At 28.3% G+C, this 20,199-nt stretch overlaps 1 protein-coding gene across 1 annotated transcript in view; it reads left to right on the top strand.

Moving 5' to 3' along the window:
• Positions 1 to 19,929, top strand: part of LOC111679266 (thyroid adenoma-associated protein homolog) — a 171,394-nt gene extending 151,465 nt beyond the window's left edge. The window contains exon 14 of the mRNA XM_046947588.1: positions 19,883 to 19,929. The gene's annotated coding sequence lies outside the window, so the exon portion shown is untranslated. The remainder of the gene's footprint in view (positions 1 to 19,882) is intronic.
• Positions 19,930 to 20,199: the final 270 nt, after the last annotated feature.

Genomic DNA, 20,199 nt, shown 5'->3' with positions numbered 1-20,199 from the left:
AGTTCTAGTTCAGTTCTAGTTCAGTTCTAGTTCAGTTCTAGTTCAGTTCTAGTTCAGTTCTAGTTCAGTTCTAGTTCAGTTCTAGTTCAGTTCTAGTTCAATTCTATTCCAGTTCTATTTCAGTTCTAGTTCAGTTCAAGTTCAGTTCTAGTTCTAGTTCAGTTCTAGTTCAGTTCTAGTTCAGTTCTAGTTCAGTTCTAGTTCAGTTCTAGTTCAGTTCTAGTTCAGTTCTAGTTCAGTTCTAGTTCAGTTCTAGTTCAGTTCTAGTTCAGTTCTAGTTCAGTTCTAGTTCAGTTCTAGTTCAGTTTCTAGTTCGGTTCTAATTTAGTTCTAGTTTAGTTCTAGTTCAGTTCTAGGTTAGTTCTAGTTTAGTTCTGGTTCAGTTCTGTTCTAGTTCAGTTCTAGTTCAGATTTTGTTCAGTTCTAGTTCTGCTGTCCCGACAATAATTCTGGACGTAGTCTTGATTATAGTCTCATTTATAATCTGGATTACAACTTAGATATAGTTTAGGTAGAATCTACTCTAAAGTTTTGTCATACTTTTCTATAGTCAGGGCTGTATCCTGGAAAAATCTGATCTTTAGTTTAGACTATAGTATGTCTTATAGTCTTGCCTGAGTCTGCTCTTACTTCGAATACAGTCGAATCTATAGTCTAGTCTATAATATATTGTATAGTCCGGTCTGTGGTTTGGTCTTACGTTTCTGTTATAGTCTGCAAATAATTCGGGTCTGTAGCTTTGACTATAGCTCTGGTTTATAGCCTCGACTATTATCAACAGTTTTTGATTGTATTTATTTTTTATAGTATACTTTTGGGGTTTTGAGAAATTATGAATTTTTGGAAATATTTGAAGCCATTTTGTAGTTTTTCTTTTTGCTCTTTTTTACCAAAGTATGTATTTTAGTGAATATTCATAAGATCAAATGTGTTTTAAATTAAAAAATCTATAGCATAAAAATAAAATACACATATACATACACACATGATTGAATTATAAAACAAATCCATATAAAATTTGTTTATAGCCTTTCTTCACAAAAAGAATAAACTAAATTATAGTTTAGTTCTTTCTATTATATTTTGCAATTGACAATTTCAATTTATGTCCTTTTTTTATTGTCGGTTTTGTTCGTTTTTTAATTCATTCTTTTTGTGTCTCTTTTTGTGATTTGTGACTTGTTGTATTGATGGTGTATCCTTGAAAAAAATCTGTAACTAATTATGTGGTCATGCTGATTGCAAAACCACTTGTCACAAACTCTTAACACGAATATGTTCTACTACAAGTATATTCATTTAGAACTACTATAACTTGTAGTAGTTGTGTTGGGATGCCGGCCAGGCCTGCTTCTGCCTAAACATGTCTCTTTTGCAATTTCAAGTAAATATGACTGTCAGGATGTTATGTCTTTTATTATAATGGACATATAAGTTCTCTTTTCAAACTATTGGACACATACTTTTACACATACACACACACATACATTTTACATTTATGTCACTATTCATTTTGGTGATGGATGTTATAACATCTAGATATCAATACAGTTTATGGTCCTTTGAAAACAAAAAATAGAAGAAAAAAACTTGGAAAATGTACTTAGTACATATGCTTTTATTTTTTCAATTCTTTCTACAATGAATTTATTAAATAAAGAAAAAAGTTTCTTTTTTAAGTAAAAGTTCATTAAATTATAGCCTGCTTTTTATTATGGAGCCAAATTGTTTTGTGTGTATTTTGAAAAACAACCAGCAAAATTGCCACTGCATTGTGACGACTACAAAAAAGGATAAAAACGACCGACCATTGGTTAGCAATATGCTTGAAACTTTTTGCACTAATATATACATTTTATATAAAGAAATTGTTGCCAACTTTTAGGTTTCACACATACAAACTTGTAGTTTTGCTATTTAATATATTTAAAAATGAAAATTGATATACTTCTAAAATTGTGTCAACTTGCTAAACTGTAAAAATAAAACAAAGTTGATTAACAAATTAAATTTTCTATAGCATACGTTTACGCGAAATTCCTATGGATATTTAAAACTAAATGCAAATATGCTTGTTCTATACTTTCACGCGTAGTTTTCCTTTTTAAAATAAAAGTCATTTTTTTCCTTTATTCTTTTTCATATTAAATAAAATGCTCTAGAGTATTTTATGTTTAAGCCAAGTTCTTTCGCCTGTAAATATGCAGTATATTTATATTGTATTTCTTTTACGTTTGCTTTAACGAACAGTTGTCTGGGATTTGTGTGAGTTCAGTTTAGTTACAGAGACTGTCAGGTATCCTTTTTCGTTTACTTTATTTTAAATATTATACTGTTATCCTTTTTATAGTCCCTGTCATAGTGAGATAAATATAGAATTTTTTTTTTTTAAATTTGTATAATTTATAAATACAGGATGTAAAGAAATTTTTAACATTAGGACAAAATACAAGAAGAACAGAACTAGAAAAGAACTAGAACAGAACTAGAACAGAACTAGAACAGAACTAGAACAGAACTAGAACAGAACTAAAACAGAACTAGAACAGAACTAGAACAGAACTAGAACAGGACTAGAACAGAACTAGAACAGAACTAGAACAGAACTAGAACAGAACTAGAACAGAACTAGAACAGAACTAGAACAGAACTAGAACAGAACTAGAACAGAACTAGAACAGAACTAGAACAGAACTAGAACAGAACTAGAACAGAACTAGAACAGAACTAGAACAGAACTAGAACAGAACTAGAACAGAACTAGAACAGAACTAGAACAGAACTAGAACAGAACTAGAACAGAACTGAACAGAACTAGAACAGAACTAGAACAGAACTAGAACAGAACTAGAACAGAACTAGAACAGAACTAGAACAGAACTAGAACAGAACTAGAACAGAACTAAAACTGAACAAAAACAGAGCTGTACCTTAACACCCTTTATTTACTTTAAATTTAAAATACAAAATTTCCTACTTTTATTCGTATGGCTCCTTTCAATCATTTATTTCAATTTTCTGCAATTCTTTTGCAAATTCTTAAGGCAACCAAAGCTGCAAAAATAAATACCAGAAATAAAATCAAATAAACCACAATATTTATCTCTTCTTACATAGACTTCAACGTAACCCTAAGGGAGTTTAAAAAAAAAAAACGAAATAATAGTAGTAAAGGGAATAAAAAGAGTAGCAAAGGTAATTTTTAAGTTAACATTAAAAAAGGAATTTAAAGAATCCTTTTGTATATTTATGACTATTATTTTTCTCTCTACTGTTTTGCTTGCACCATCACCACCAGCATAACTCTATAATTCAGATACATAATGTTATTGAAAAAACGTATTTTCAATTTTTCATCAATACAAAATAAAGAACAGAACAAATTTAACCAAACACACACACATAATCACATCATGTATGTAAATGTGTTTGTAAGCTTTTGTAAATTTATGTATATTTTCTTCTTTTCCATTAAACCTTTAATAGTTGTTATAAAATCTATGACAAATATGCAGAATTGGATGCCTGAATATAGATATATATGAACTACATATAGATTATTCAAGAAAAATAGAAAAAAAATATGTGTGTATGTGTTGCTACCACAACAATAGATAATGTAATAGAAAACTAAATATGTAGTAGTTTTTTTCTTGTACATTGTGGCAAATAGTATATAAATTCTATTCTGCCATTTATACCAGCCAAATCGGTCACATATTTTTCTATATTTTATTGCCTTTTACTCTAAAGGGAGGGGGTTGTACTTTAAAAGGAACAAAACTATTTAATAATAATAATGATACTTGTACTGCAGTAATACTATATAGAAATTTATTACAACCCTTAAGTCTTACACATATTTGCATATTTCAACAAATTAAATTCGTTTCTAGACACATGAAAACAATTTTTGTTGAAAGCCTAAAAGTAGGCTTTAAATATTTTTGGCTTTTAACTTATACACAGTATGCAATAGTATATACTACATACATATATGTTTAAATACAAATAAGTGTCATAATCCTTTTTTTGTCTACTTTTCGGGTAGATAAACTCACATTCTTACATTAACATTTCTAAACTTTGTATAGCATTTCTAACATTATCTCTAGCTAAACATTATTTTTAGGTAATATAGCGTTTTCTTATTTTGGTGGCTTTCTGCCTGAAGTAGCTTTATTTTTGTTGCCCTCCTTTATTCGTTTTTTGTTGTTTATCATATCATGTGGATTTATATCCATTTTTTTTGCCATCTCTAGAGATAACACTTTTTTTAAGGCGTTACAAGAGCTCTAGTATCTGTAACTTATATTTTTTGCACATCTTATTTTGTTATTTTTTTCAGTTTTCTTTATAACAGCAGGTTTTTTCTTTACAAAAAAATTATTAAAAGCAATAAAGTCAACATTTTTTTCTTCTCGTTTGCGTGGGTTTTAAAATAAAATGTTTTATGGTTTCAAGGGGAGTGCTGACAAGAGGTTTTTTATATAAAAAATTTTTAAATTTATAGTGCCATCTATAATTCTCTTTTGATCACTAGTTTAGTCCTCTTTCTTACATGGTCTGCAATATTGTCTATAGTTAGTTAGTCCTAATATGAACTTCTTCTTGATAACACCGTCCGATAAACAGAGAACAAATTCTTTAAATACGAACCAACTACGAACATTTCTCGAAAAATTGTTTAAAATACTTTTACTTACCCAATAATCTCAAATTTTATGTCAAGCTAAAGTAGACCAGTCTATAGTCTAGTCTACAGTCTAGTCTATAGTCTAGTCTATAGTGTAGTCTATAGTCTAGTCTATAGTGTAGTCTATAGTCTAGTCTATAGTATTGTCTATAGTATAGTCTATAGTCTAGTCTGTAGTATAGTCTGTAGTATAGCCTATATTCTAGTCTATAGTCTAGTCAATATACTAGTCTATAGTCTAGTCTACAGTCTAGTCTATAGTCTAGTCTATAGCCTAGTCTATAGTCTAGTCTGTAGTCTAGTCTATAGTCTAGTCTATAGTCTAGGATATAGCCTAGTCTATTGTCTAGTCTATAGTCTAGTCTATAGTCTAGTCTATAGTCTAGTCTATAGTCTAGTCTATAGTCTAGTCTATAGTCTAGTCTATAGTCTAGTCTATAGACTAGTCTATAGTCTAGTCTATAGTCTAGTCTATAGACTAGTCTATAGACTAATTCATAACCAAATATACATTATTTTTTTTTTTATTTACTTTACAAACTTTAAGAAATTCACTTATTTTGAGATAAAATATGTTTCTTTTTAATACTATAACTACACCTCTCCCCCTCTAATGCCTTAAGGCTTACTTTTAAAACATTGTTTTAATTCGAAAAGAAATTCTGCGTTTCTCGTTAATTTTGTTTTACGGAAAGTAACAAGTGCATATTATTTACCAAACAATTATAATATTTTACTGCATTATAAATAGTTTCAAGCGCTTAACCAAAATAAAACAACAAAAGTTTGTTATTTTCCTGTTAACTTGTTATACTTTTAAATTACGAAAAAGTTTTTTTCCAAGACTAATGAAGGCAAAAATACCCGGCAAAAACTAAAGTATAATTTTGTGGGTAATATGAGTTTGAGAGTTGATAAGTTTTTTGGGAAGGAAAATAATATAAAAATTTCATAATAAGAAAATATTTTAATGGGTAAAAAGAAGATGGACAGTAAGCACTCGAATAACTAGGTTTAGAGATGTAATGCTTTACTTAATAACATGTTTTGTGAGAAAAAAACTGTTTGAAATAACATAACAATGGTTTGCTGATATAGTGTTGTATTATCTCTATGATTTTTTTTAGTTATTTTGCAGGAATTGCTTGATTTTCTTCAAATACATTTATTTTCTTTCTTAATTTCTGTTGTATTTCCTTTACTGAGGAAAAAAAAATACGAAACAAAACAAGAATATTATTTTATACAAAAAAATGCAAAAAAAAAACAGAATTCAGCACAAAAAACTAAGCCTTTTGTATTAAGATGTGAAAAAGTGCCAAAATAAAAATGGACAAAATGGCGAAACGTGTTGTGAAAGTTAACAATCGTCGATATAAAAATATCCAACAAACGCTATAATACGTATAACAATACAACTAGCAAAAAACTACAAAAGCAACAATAACGAAATATTAAGGATACAAAAAAATTGCAAAGGAAATACATAATGGCAGGATATTTAAACAGAATAATAAAACTACAAAGACACAAATGTGTGTGTTTTCAGGAGCAACAAAAAAAACAGAAACAACAAAAAATTGAATTGAATATTAAAGACAACTCAAAAACACATTTAAACAAAACTACTAATTTAATCTCTAAGGCATTAAATATACAGCTAATCAAAATCTTTTCCTTAAAATGTTGCAAATGATTTGGAAAAGTTGTGGAAAACCTCACTTGAAAACAAATGAAGCGTAACTTATTGGTTAAACTTTTCATGCCTTAAGCAAAAAATTAATATTTGAACTGACAAATTTAAACATTCAAATAATTGTACCTTTAAAATCAAAATTTAAAAGCAATAGCCTCCCAAAATAAATTTCTCCCTTAAGGAAAAATGTTTATCGTACAAAGTCCACAAAAATCAAACTATGCCAAATTATAACAATTCCTATAAATAATCATAAAAACATTGAATTTTACGACAATAAGGTTTTAAAAAATACAGGCAAAAACTCTCAAACATATCTATAGACCAAAAACACAAACAACAGCAAAAAAAGAAGCAGCAAACATTACCAGTCTGTGTAGTAATTTACACAAATTTACAATAAACGTTTTGCTTTAAAAATTGTATAAAATGGAAAAAAACAACAGCAAGCCAACATATGCATTGGTAGTATGTACTACAACCCAATAAACAAACATACTATTGTATTAACATGTTAAGACATGCTAACTGCAACAATCAATACCTTAAATGTATATGTGCATTTACACACATACATTCAAACAACTGCATTATAGAAAATCCCACAACAACTTTAGAGCTTGTTTGTTGCCAACTGCATAAAAATCAAGCAACCAACCATTCAAATCATACAACAGAAAAAAAGCAAAACATACAACTTTAACACACACGCAGCTTATATTTATACCGGAGAAAGACACAGAGAGAAAGAGAAGGAGAGTATAAAAAAGTACCAGTGGATTGAGAAAAAAATATATCAAAATTTATAATGCCACAATGCACGCTACACTTTCATATACACACATTCTTGCATTCATAAACTACCAAGTTTGTTTAGTATTGAGGACATCATAGACTATAATAAGGATTTTTTTCATACCAACACTTGCACACTGCCATATAGACATATCTACACATATACATTCATTCTCGTACAAGTGCATGTACAAACACATTCATGCATTTGTAGTTGCAAACAACAAGCTAGTGGTACTTAAAAGTGTTTGCCATCGGTCTGTTGTCATGTGGTTAAGGGAAGGAAGGGATCGACATTGTCGTAACCGAAATTCTAAAAATTATAGATCGACCAAACTATAGCCTGGACTTTCGACAAAAGACTGGACTATAGACTAGACTATAGACTAGACTATAGACTAGACTATAGACTAGACTATAGACTAGACTATAGACTAGACTATAGACTAGACTATAGACTAGATTATAGACTAGACTATAGACTAGACTATAGACTAGACTATAGACTAGACTATAGACTAGACTATAGACTAGACTATAGACTAGACTATAGACTAGACTATAGACTAGACTATAGACTAAACTGTAGAATAGACTATAGACTAGAATATTCATTTGTTGTGTCAACAGTTTTGCTCCTTCCCTGTTTTCTCGAGTAAGCATATCATACTAGTGCTGTTTGTCATGAGAATATATGATGGACGTTTACTTCATTTTATATTTTGTTCTGTTTTATATGATTTAATTTTATATGTACATGTGTACATATGTGTGTATTTATATCAATGTTTGTATGCATTAGTTCAGATGCATGTTGTATTATTATTTAACATTTTATTACCCAAGTTTTAGATAAATGTAAAACATTTTCTCACACAAATTGCTTACAATGTTTTTTGTTTTCCTGTTGTTTTGTTGCTATAGTTGTTGGTTGATGTGCAAATATTTTATCATTTTCAACTCACAGATTTTTTTTGTTTGCAATTTCAATTCTTCGATTTTTTTTCTAAAGATCCCTGCATATTGTTTTTAATCTTTATTATTTTCCATTTTATATTCTACACAAATTAAAAAAGTTTTTTTTTTTTGTATTTGTTGCTTTTTCTTTAATTTTTTTATTATCACTGCTGCAATTGTTCGACTTATGAGTTTTTGGTTACATACTACTTGTCTGACTACTGCTGCCATGTTTGGGTCCAAAAAAGTAAAAAAATAAGAAAACGAGAAGAGTTAAAAAGTCAGTCTTGTGTTCTATTGTTGACTTACTGTTTTTTTTAAATTCTGTTGAATTGCAAAAAGTTTGTAGGTTTTCTTGAACTTTGGTTTGTATGTGTAAATGAGTGTTTGTTTTTGTATTTTTTTAGTTTTTTTTTGGTGACTTAAGGATTTTATCCCTTTTTAAGTTTAAACGGCATTTGAATAATTGAATTTCAATTAAGGAGCTAAAGTCATCATCATGAAAACTTGATCCTTGAATCCATTAATATGTGAGAAACCCACAAACAGCAACAACACTCACACAATTAAACAAAAACCATTTCATGAATTAATAAGAGATTGTAACACACTGCTTTTACTTACCCACCCTCTTTTTTTCTCCCTCCAACTTTATCCTTGTGAGTTCCAAATTTAACAAGTTTTTAAATTGGCCCCTAAAATTAGGCTTTAAAATTTCAATTGCATTTAAAACTCTCTTTTTCTCTTAGGGCTACAAATAAAATTAAAATAGTTAGAAAATTTTAGTTTGTAATTCTTCTTTTTTAGTTTTGGACAAACGTGTATGGGGAATTCTACAGTTTGTAGAGGTTTGTTATTCAATTAATTTAATTACTTATACTAGTATGTGCGGGTGTTAGATGTTTTAAACAAGGGGTTTAAGTTTTTAATGCTGTTCATTATCATATTAGACACTCATTTAGTGCATATATGTATGTAAAGCAATCCTGTTTTTAAGTTTTCTATTAAAAACTAAAGTTTTTTTGTGGTTTAAAAGTGTAGCATACTTTTGGCCATATTTGTGTAATGCTCACAATTTATATGGTCCAGTGAACTGTGGAGCTAGTTTTATATATTTTTGGCTTCAAAGGATTTTAAAAGTTTTGTTTAATATTAATTAGGAAGATGTTGCAAGTCTATTGTTTAGTCTAGAGTCTAGATTTGTCAATAGTCTAGTATAGAGTCCAGTGTATAGTCTATTATATAGTCTATTCTATAGTCTATTCTATAGTCTATTCTATAGTCTAGTCTATAGTCTATTCTATAGTCTAGTCTATAGTCTAGTCTATAGTCTAGTCTATAGTCTAGTCTTTTATTATCACTGCTGCAATTGTTCGACTTATGAGTTTTGGTTACATACTACTTGTCTGACTACTGCTGCCATGTTTGGGTCCAAAAAAGTAAAAAAATAAGAAAACGAGAAGAGTTAAAAAGTCAGTCTTGTGTTCTATTGTTGACTTACTGTTTTTTTAAATTCTGTTGAATTGCAAAAAGTTTGTAGGTTTTCTTGAACTTTGGTTTGTATGTGTAAATGAGTGTTTGTTTTTGTATTTTTTTAGTTTTTTTTTGGTGACTTAAGGATTTTATCCCTTTTTAAGTTTAAACGGCATTTGAATAATTGAATTTCAATTAAGGAGCTAAAGTCATCATCATGAAAACTTGATCCTTGAATCCATTAATATGTGAGAAACCCACAAACAGCAACAACACTCAACAAATTAAACAAAAACCATTTCATGAATTAATAAGAGATTGTAACACACTGCTTTTACTTACCCACCCTCTTTTTTTCTCCCTCCAACTTTATCCTTGTGAGTTCCAAATTTAACAAGTTTTTAAATTGGCCCCTAAAATTAGGCTTTAAAATTTCAATTGCATTTAAAACTCTCTTTTTCTCTTAGGGCTACAAATAAAATTAAAATAGTTAGAAAATTTTAGTTTGTAATTCTTCTTTTTTAGTTTTGGACAAACGTGTATGGGAATTCTACAGTTTGTAGAGGTTTGTTATTCAATTAATTTAATTACTTATACTAGTATGTGCGGGTGTTAGATGTTTTAAACAAGGGGTTTAAGTTTTTAATGCTGTTCATTATCATATTAGACACTCATTTAGTGCATATATGTATGTAAAGCAATCCTGTTTTTAAGTTTTCTATTAAAAACTAAAGTTTTTTTGTGGTTTAAAAGTGTAGCATACTTTTGGCCATATTTGTGTAATGCTCACAATTTATATGGTCCAGTGAACTGTGGAGCTAGTTTTATATATTTTTGGCTTCAAAGGATTTTAAAAGTTTTGTTTAATATTAATTAGGAAGATGTTGCAAGTCTATTGTTTAGTCTAGAGTCTAGATTTGTCAATAGTCTAGTATAGAGTCCAGTGTATAGTCTATTATATAGTCTATTCTATAGTCTATTCTATAGTCTATTCTATAGTCTAGTCTATAGTCTATTCTATAGTCTAGTCTATAGTCTAGTCTATAGTCTAGTCTATAGTCTAGTCTATAGTCTAGTCTATAGTCTAGTCTATAGTCTAGTCTATAGTCTAGTCTATAGTCTAGTCTATAGTCTAGTCTATAGTCTAGTCTATAGTCTAGTCTATAGTCTAGTCTATAGTCTAGTCTATAGTCTAGTCTATAGTCTAGTCTATAGTCTAGTCTATAGTCTAGTCTATAGTCTAGTCTATAGTCTAGTCTATAGTCTAGTCTATAGTCTAGTCTATAGTCTAGTCTATAGTCTAGTCTATAGTCTAGTCTATAGTCTAGTCTATAGTCTAGTCTATAGTAGTCTATAGTCTAGTCTATAGTCTAGTCTATAGTCTAGTCTATAGTCTAGTCTATAGTCTAGTCTATAGTCTAGTCTATAGTCTAGTCTATAGTCTAGTCTATAGTCTAGTCTATAGTCTAGTCTATAGTCTAGTCTATAGTCTAGTCTATAGTCTAGTCTATAGTCTAGTCTATAGTCTAGTCTATAGTCTAGTCTATAGTCTAGTCTATAGTCTAGTCTATAGTCTAGTCTATAGTCTAGTCTATAGTCTAGTCTATAGTCTAGTCTATAGTCTAGTCTATAGTCTAGTCTATAGTCTAGTCTATAGTCTAGTCTATAGTCTAGTCTATAGTCTAGTCTATAGTCTAGTCTATAGTCTAGTCTATAGTCTAGTCTATAGTCTAGTCTATAGTCTAGTCTATAGTCTAGTCTATAGTCTAGTCTATAGTCTAGTCTATAGTCTAGTCTATAGTCTAGTCTATAGTCTAGTCTATAGTCTAGTCTATAGTCTAGTCTATAGTCTAGTCTATAGTCTAGTCTATAGTCTAGTCTATAGTCTAGTCTATAGTCTAGTCTATAGTCTAGTCTATAGTCTAGTCTATAGTCTAGTCTATAGTCTAGTCTATAGTCTAGTCTATAGTCTAGTCTATAGTCTAGTCTATAGTCTAGTCTATAGTCTAGTCTATAGTCTAGTCTATAGTCTAGTCTATAGTCTAGTCTATAGTCTAGTCTATAGTCTAGTCTATAGTCTAGTCTATAGTCTAGTCTATAGTCTAGTCTATAGTCTAGTCTATAGTCTAGTCTATAGTCTAGTATATAGTCTAGTCTATAGTCTAGTCTATAGTCTAGTCTATAGTCTAGTCTATAGTCTAGTCTATAGTCTAGTCTATAGTCTAGTCTATAGTCTAGTCTATAGTCTAGTCTATAGTCTAGTCTATAGTCTAGTCTATAGTCTAGTCTATAGTCTAGTCTATAGTCTAGTCTATAGTCTAGCCTATAGTCTAGTCTATAGTCTAGTCTATAGTCTAGTCTATAGTCTAGTCTATAGTCTAGTCTATAGTCTAGTCTATAGTCTAGTCTATGGTCTAGTCTATAGTCTAGTCTATAGTCTAGTCTATAGTCTAGTCTATAGTCTAGTCTATAGTCTAGTCTATAGTCTAGTCTATAGTCTAGTCTATAGTCTAGTCTATAGTCTAGTCTATAGTCTAGTCTATAGTCTAGTCTATAGTCTAGTCTATAGTCTAGTCTGTAGTCTAGTCTATAGTCTAGTCTAGTCTATAGTCTAGTCTATAGTCTAGTCTATAGTCTAGTCTATAGTCTAGTCTATAGTCTATTCTATAGTCTAGTCTATAGTCTAGTCTATAGTTTAGTCTATAGTTTAGTCTATAGTCTAGTCTATAGTCTAGTCTATAGTTTAGTCTATAGTCTAGTCTATAGTCTAGTCTATAGTCTAGTCTATAGTCTAGTCTAGAGTCTAGTCTATAGTCTAGTCTATAGTCTAGTCTATAGTCTAGTCTATAGTGTAGTCTATAGTCTAGTCTATAGTCTAGTCTATAGTCTAGTCTATAGTCTAGTCTATAGTCTAGTCTATAGTCTAGTCTATAGTCTAGTCTATAGTCTAGTCTATAGTCTAGTCTATAGTCTAGTCTATAGTCTAGTCTATAGTCTAGTCTATAGTCTAGTCTATAGTCTAGTCTATAGTCTAGTCTATAGTCTAGTCTATAGTCTAGTCTATAGTCTAGTCTATAGTCTAGTCTATAGTCTAGTCTATAGTCTAGTCTATAGTCTAGTCTATAGTCTAGTCTATAGTCTAGTCTATAGTCTAGTCTATAGTCTAGTCTATAGTCTAGTCTATAGTCTAGTCTATAGTCTAGTCTATAGTCTAGTCTATAGTCTAGTCTATAGTCTAGTCTATAGTCTAGTCTATAGTCTAGTCTATAGTCTAGTCTATAGTCTAGTCTATAGTCTAGTCTATAGTCTAGTTTATAGTCTAGTCTATAGTCTAGTCTATAGTCTAGTTTATAGTCTAGTCTATAGTCTAGTCTATAGTCTAGTCTATAGTCTAGTTTATTGTCTAGTCTATAGTCTAGTCTTTAGTCTAGTGTATAGTCTAGTCTATAGTCTTGTACATAGTGTAGTCTATAGTCTAGACTTTAGTCTATAGTGTAGTCTACAGCCTAGTTATAGTCTGGTCTATAGTTACGTCTATACTCTAGTCTATAGACTAGTCTACAGTCTAGTCTATTGTCTAGTTTATGATAAAGTCTATGATCCAGTCTGTGATCTAATTTTCATACACTAAATGCTACTATTGACTTCCTGCAAATTATCTTTTTGTTTGCTACCAACTAAATATGAATAACAACCTGTGGACAAGGTTTATCCCAGAAAACATTTCAAATTTTTTTTCTAAAAAAAAATTTATTTATATTTTTGTTGTTCTTTTTTTAATTATTGATTTATTTAAACCAAAAATGTGAATCACAAACAAAATATATTTTATTCTATACAATACTAACACACATTTCAATTAAAAAAACAAAGCATACTTTAAAATACTTAAAAAAGAAACAAAGAAATGTTGCCGCATTTCAGGCGCTATATAAAAATTTCGTTTTAGTATACGACTATTTTCACACAATACTTTTGGGTTTGCTTGTACCACACAAACATTTTGGTCTTCATTTAAAAAGTTTTTTTTTTGTTTTTTGATGTTTTCTAAATTGTTTTTGTTGTTTTTTTTATGGCCATAGTATAGTTCTTTGGGATTATTGTTGTTGATTTTTGTGTGTGTGTTTTTTTTATTTTTTTGCATGCACTTTTAAAAGCATTAAGCCGTAAATAGTATAAGCCATAAGCTGTTATAGAAATTGTTCCTATATCTCTATATAGTATCAACACATAACACAAGTTTGAAACTTTAAAACAAATACGTTGTTTTTGGTTTTTGCTGTTAAGTTTATTTGTTTTGTTTTTTGCTGCTTTTCTTAACAAATTTCAAAGCAATTTTTCGGTTTTAAATGTAGTTTAAAGGAAGTGCAAAAAATAGCAATAAGTGGAAAAGCAAAGTTTAAGTTTTTGGGTTAGTTAGAAAATTTTTTGAAAATTGTTTCAAATTCCCAAAATATTTAGTAAAATCCCAGAATTAAGAGATTTTTGTAAGTTTTGTGGTTTTTGATAAATTAGTTTTAGAAAAAGTTTTAATTTTTATAAAAATATGTTTTAAAATTAACTTTAGAGATTTTCTTAGAAAATTAATTTCCCAGGACTTAAATAACTTATTTCCCCGCAAATTCCCAAAATTTTTCAAAAAAAATCCCAGAAAGTGAAAACGAAAAGAGGAATGATGAAAACTCGTTCTTTTTATTTAAAAAAATATAAAATTAAATTATTTCTGTTTAATTTTTATAATATTTTTATGTCCCCAGAAATTCCCAAAAAATTTTATAAAAATTCCAGAAAACCTTTGTTAAGTTTTGATTTTTTTTTGCAAAATTGTTTACAATTTCTGTAAATTTTCTGAAATTTTCTCTTCTCCAGTTTTTGTTTCAAACGAAACCCTATTCCTTTTTGGGATTTTGTTCATATAAAATTTAAACTTGTATAAGTATTTGTTGTACTAGTCATACATATTGAATTGAAAATAGACGACAGTATGTCGTTCTTATGTATCTATTATATGTGAAATTTTTAAAGTTAGCCTGAGTTTCTGTTGTTGTTGTTATTGTATATACAAGTAGCATGCCACATTACCATCATCATCACCGTCGTCGTCATTTATACGTTAGTTGTTGTTTTTGTTGTTTCTGGCGAAAAAGTTACTGAACGTGCATGAACTGCTCCACTACAATTACTTGTCCATGTACTCCAACAAACAAACTATTCCATCATCCTTTCTATTGCTACTGATGTTCTTTTCTTTAAATCCTTTTCATTTTTTTCCTCGTTTGAGTAAAACGAAGAAAATTTGTTACCGTAAAAAAACTGATTATTAAAAAAAAAAAATTGCAAATGAATTTTCTAGAACGAAGTATGAAATTAAGCATGAAGTTTTTCTTTACTTTTTCTTGCTTTTTTCCTGTTCATTTTACTAAAGTTTAAAGGAATTTCATTTAATCTATAATTACAAAAGTAAGAAGAAAAAACTATAATTATAAACTCGTTTGTAGAGAAACCCCCCCTCCCTCCTTTAAATATTTAAATACAAAAATTATTAAAAACCTTGACTCAGGAAAAGAAGAGAAATACAAGAAGTCAGGCAAGGTAGGACTAGCACGAAAAATAAGTAAAGGAAATTTTACTGCAATTACAACTTACAACAACAAAGCACAGACATTTTATATTATAAACAAAAGTTTTACAAAATTTTTTATTTTTTATAATTTTTTTTTAAAATTTTAAGAATTTTTACTTTTTTTAATTTTTTTTAACTTCCCTACCAAATTTCCAAAAATTAAAAAAAAATTTCAGAATTTAAAAAAAATATGTTTTATTGATTTTTTTTAATAATTAAGTTTAAAATTAAACATTTTTTTAATTTCTTTACAAATTATTTTAAATTCCCAAAAATATTTTAAAAATCCCAGAAATTTAAAAAGATTTTTTAAAAAATTTAAAAATATGCCATAGAAACTTTTTGTTCATTTAAAATTTTAACTATTTAAATTTAACACTTTTTTTAATTTCCCCACCAAATTTCAAAAATTCCCAATTTAAAAAAAAATCCCCAATTTCAAAAATTTAGATTTTATTTAAATTTTTTAAAATTTTTGTTACAAATAAAATTTTTTTTATAAAAATGTATAATTTTTCATAAATTTTGTTTTTAATTTTCCATTAAATTTGCAGAATTCCCAAAATGTTTAGCAAAATCCCAGAAATCAAAAGTTGAATTTTTAATGAAATCCCATAAGTTCAAAATTTTAGTTTTGTTTAAATTTTGTATATGCCACTGACTTTTTTCTTAAAATTTAATGTAACATTAATTTTTTTTTTTTAATTATCGCACGAAATTTTTACAAAAATCCACAAAAAAAAACTTCCCCTCCAAATTTAAAAAAAATACAAAAATTCCAGAAACTAAAAATTTAGTTTTTGTTTAAAATGAACTTTTTACTTTTTGCAACAAAGTTCGATATAAAAAATTTTCTTTTTTAAATTTTAATTAAAATTTACTTTCCCTGTTAATTAAAATAAAATTCCAACAATTTGTATAAAAAAAATCCCAAAAATGAAAAATCCCGCTTTCAGAGTTTTTCCCTGAAATTAAACTATTTTTCAATTTCCCCATAAAATTTAAAAAAAAAACTTTTAATATACATATTTGCAAAAATCCCTTAAATACAATATTAGAGTTTTTAGTTAAAATTATTCGTTTAAAATTTCAACCCCAGAAAATTTGAAAAACTCCTAAATTACAAATCGAGTTTTTATGTATAATTTTTTCAGTTTTATAACTAGTTTTGTTTAAAAATTTACTTCCACTTCAAATTTTAAGAATTCCCAAAAATTTTTACAAAAATTCCGGAAATAAAAATTGGAATTTTTTGTTGAAAACATTTGTTTCCTTAACAAGTTCACACTTTTAATCTTCCCTACAAAATTTTAATAATTCCCAAAATTTTACAAAAAATTCCAGAAAATTCAAATTGATTCTTCAATTGAAATTTTAATGATTTATTAAAGAAAATATCAACTTTTTTAACTTTCTTTCAATAAACAAATAATTCCCAATTATTTTTCAAAAAACTTTAGAAAAACATATTTCATATCTAGAGCTTTAAAATTTTTCTTTTTTCATCTATTTTATTATTTCTTTAATCTTCTTAAATATTTGGTCAAGTTTATGCTTAACTCTACATATTTTTGTAATTGGCCCAACTTAATATTTTATTACAAATTACTTTAATTTTTAGTAGTATTTTTTTCCATTAAAAAAAACTTCCATCTGTCTAGTGTATAGCAAAAAACAAAAAAAAAGCTTTTACAACTTTATATTTTAGCCAAAAAAAAGCTTTTCTTCCAACTTCTTCTTTAAATCAAAATATAGAACAAAAACAAAAAAAGGAACAAAACACACAATAATGAATGCGTCCTAAAAGTATGACTTCATACTTCTTGCATTGGAATTGGCACGTGTCCAACAGCAATTCCAGTAAATAGAAATAACAACAACCATACCAGCAGCCGCTTTCCATAGCAAAAACACAAAACTGGAAATGTGCGGCAAATTTCCATAAACCAAGAAAACTTAATTTCCACACAACAACAAACATGTGCATGGAATTAGTAAACGAAAAAAAAACAGCATAAATGCCGGTTAGTTTCTAAAACAAATATAATTTATATTCCTTTTACTAAAGATGAAAAGAGATGGCTATACACTACATAACAATAAAAAGAAAACAAAATGAATCCTTTTTTTCAAAAAACAAACAAATGCATGTAAAACGACTTATAACTTTGATTTGTATGCAATAAATACGAACCTAAAACACGAGCAGACACATTTTCTTCGTACCTTTTTATTCTTGGTGTTTTTTTTAATTTTATAACCCTATTATTGTGTGTGTGTATTAGATTTGTTCCTTTAAGCCAACATTTGTTTGCATGTTTATTTTTGCTCTACTGTCTAGTTTTATAATTTGTTTGTTTCACTTTACATTTAAAAGTGGCATCGACATACAATATGTGTGTGTGTGTTTGTCAGTTTATTTTATATTTATTTTTCTTTTAATAACTAATAAACAACAACAGCTGTATTAGTTTAGCTCAATTTCCTTTAATGCTCATTTATACTCTCGCAAACATAAACAAAATAACGCAGTTTGTTTTCTTTTTCTCCTCTTGGTTGTGTTGTTTTTTTTTATACATTATTTAAGTTTGTTGTTAATTTTATTCTTCATAAACACGAAAGATGACATAATAATGTCAATATGCACACATACATACTTTTTCTCATATAATAAATAATATTTGAGAATGTTTTTGCTAAAAAGAAAAAAACAACAATCACAAAACTTAAATCGTTTAATGGGATAATATCAAATCAAATGTTTATTTAATCGTTTAACTTGTAAAAATCATATGAATAATTATCTTTAGAGTAAAAATATTAATTTCTAGTCTATAGTCTAATCTATAGTCTAGTATATATGTAGTCTAGTATATAGTCTTGTCTATAGTCTAGTCTATAGTCCAGTCTATAGTCTAGTCTATAGTCTAGTCTATAATCTAGTCTATAGTCTAGTCTATAGTCCAGTCTATAGTCTAGTCTATAGTCTAGTCTATAGTCCAGTCTATAGTCTAGTCTATAATCTAGTCTATGGTCTAGTCTATAGTCTAGTCTATAGTCTAGTCTATAGTCTAGTCTATAGTCTAGTCTATAGTCTAGTCTATAGTCTAGTCTATAGTCTAGTCTATAGTTTAGTCTATAGTCTAGTCTATAGTCTAGTCTATAGTCTAGTCTATAGTCTAGTCTATAGTCTAGTCTATAGTCTAGTCTATAGTCTAGTCTATAGTCTAGTCTATAGTCTAGTCTATAATCTAGTATATACTCTAGTCTATAGTCTATACAATCTAATCTATTGTCCAGTCTATAATCTAATTTATAGCCAGGTCTATAGTTTATTCTATAGTTTCGTCTATCTACTAGTCTACAGTCTAGTAACCCAATGTAGTTTAAGGATTTTATCTTATATATTTATGTTCAAATGAAAGCAGATTATAGTATAAATCATAATACTCATACTATGTCGTTAGTATGATATCTACAACATAAACTAAATAAATGTATTTGTACGAAAATTATTGTTGGTTTAACGAAAATTACTGCAGTATAACACAGCTGTGTTTGAACTACTATTACAGCAGTAACAGCATAGCACTATTATCAAAAGTTAAGTGCTAAAATTATTGTAGTTTTCAAATTCTTTCAGTTTTCTTTTTTTTCTGCATATATTTCCTATTTTTTGATTTTTTCGGCAGGAAAAACATGAAAAACTTTTGCGGTTCTTGCTCAAGTGTTTTTTTCAACAGTTTATAGTCTTGTTGATAAAATATAGTAGTAGTTCGAGCTGAATATGATTGTGTAAATATTCAGAAGTATAAATGCAACTTGTACTTGACACTTGCGTTTTAATCTAAATGGTACAATAATCCATTAAAAGATGAGAGTAATTCAGAAAATGAAATGAAAAAAGAAGAATGAGAGTGTATAAATGAGTTGCTAAGTGAGTGTAACAACAGCAACAATTATAGAGCCAACAGCAGCAGCAACAGCTGCATTATACTCAAAAACAACATAAAAAACCCAAACAATAAAGATGATGATATGATGTTGTTGTTGTTCTTGTCCTGATGCTTTCATTGTTCGCCCAAAAATTTAGTATAACAAAATACAAAAAATATATATAAAATGCTTAAGGATGTTAAGATGTCAACTGCAACAGCAACAAATATGACTGCCAAAATGAATGTGATGTGATGCTGCTGATGATGATGAGAACGATTACTATGATGATTATAACGGCTGACTGGCAGTCAGTCATCCTGCCAGCCTGCTTTCCTACCTCTCTGTCATCATTCATAATTTGAGTTTTCGTTGTCGTAGTTATTTTATTCTTGTCGTAAATCGTAAATGGAAATTTGATTTTAATAACAGGATTTTCCTTAAAGGAAACTGACATTTTTGACAATTTACACAAAAGATTAATTGTAACAGTTTAAATTAAAATTGTATTTTGTGCAGTAATGTGACTGTTAAGTTGAGGATAGTTGTGTTAAAAGGAGCCAACAATAGAAAATTTCTTAAAATGATTTTGTAATTAAAAATGAATAACTATGTAAAATTTTGCAAATGTTTTAAAAGTTTTTTTTTTAATTTTTTATTTAAAAAAATATTTTTTAATTAAAAAATATTGTTTTATTTTTTTCAGATATTTGTTTTCCGGTCAACATTCACAAATACAGATTTCTGGCAGAGGATCGAAAAAAATCTGCAAACTAAATGAAAATATGTAAGTTCAAGAACAAAAATTACATCACATAAATAACTAGATATTTAACAAATGGTCTCGATTAAGTTTATAGTTTTTGGTATTGCGGAACTATAGTTTAATTTTTTGTATAAACGGTACTCTAGTCTGTTGTCTCGTCTACTCCATTGCATCTACACAGCCTGAACTATAGCCTAGTTTATCTACCGATCCCTTTTCTCGACTATATTTTGATGTCTAGGCAAAAGTATTACCTA

Source organism: Lucilia cuprina, chromosome 3, assembly GCF_022045245.1.
Source record: "Lucilia cuprina isolate Lc7/37 chromosome 3, ASM2204524v1, whole genome shotgun sequence".
In the NCBI taxonomy this organism is placed as follows: Eukaryota; Metazoa; Arthropoda; class Insecta; order Diptera; family Calliphoridae; genus Lucilia; species Lucilia cuprina.
Note: the sequence above shows the minus strand (reverse complement) of the source record. Positions and strands in the feature narration are given on the sequence as shown.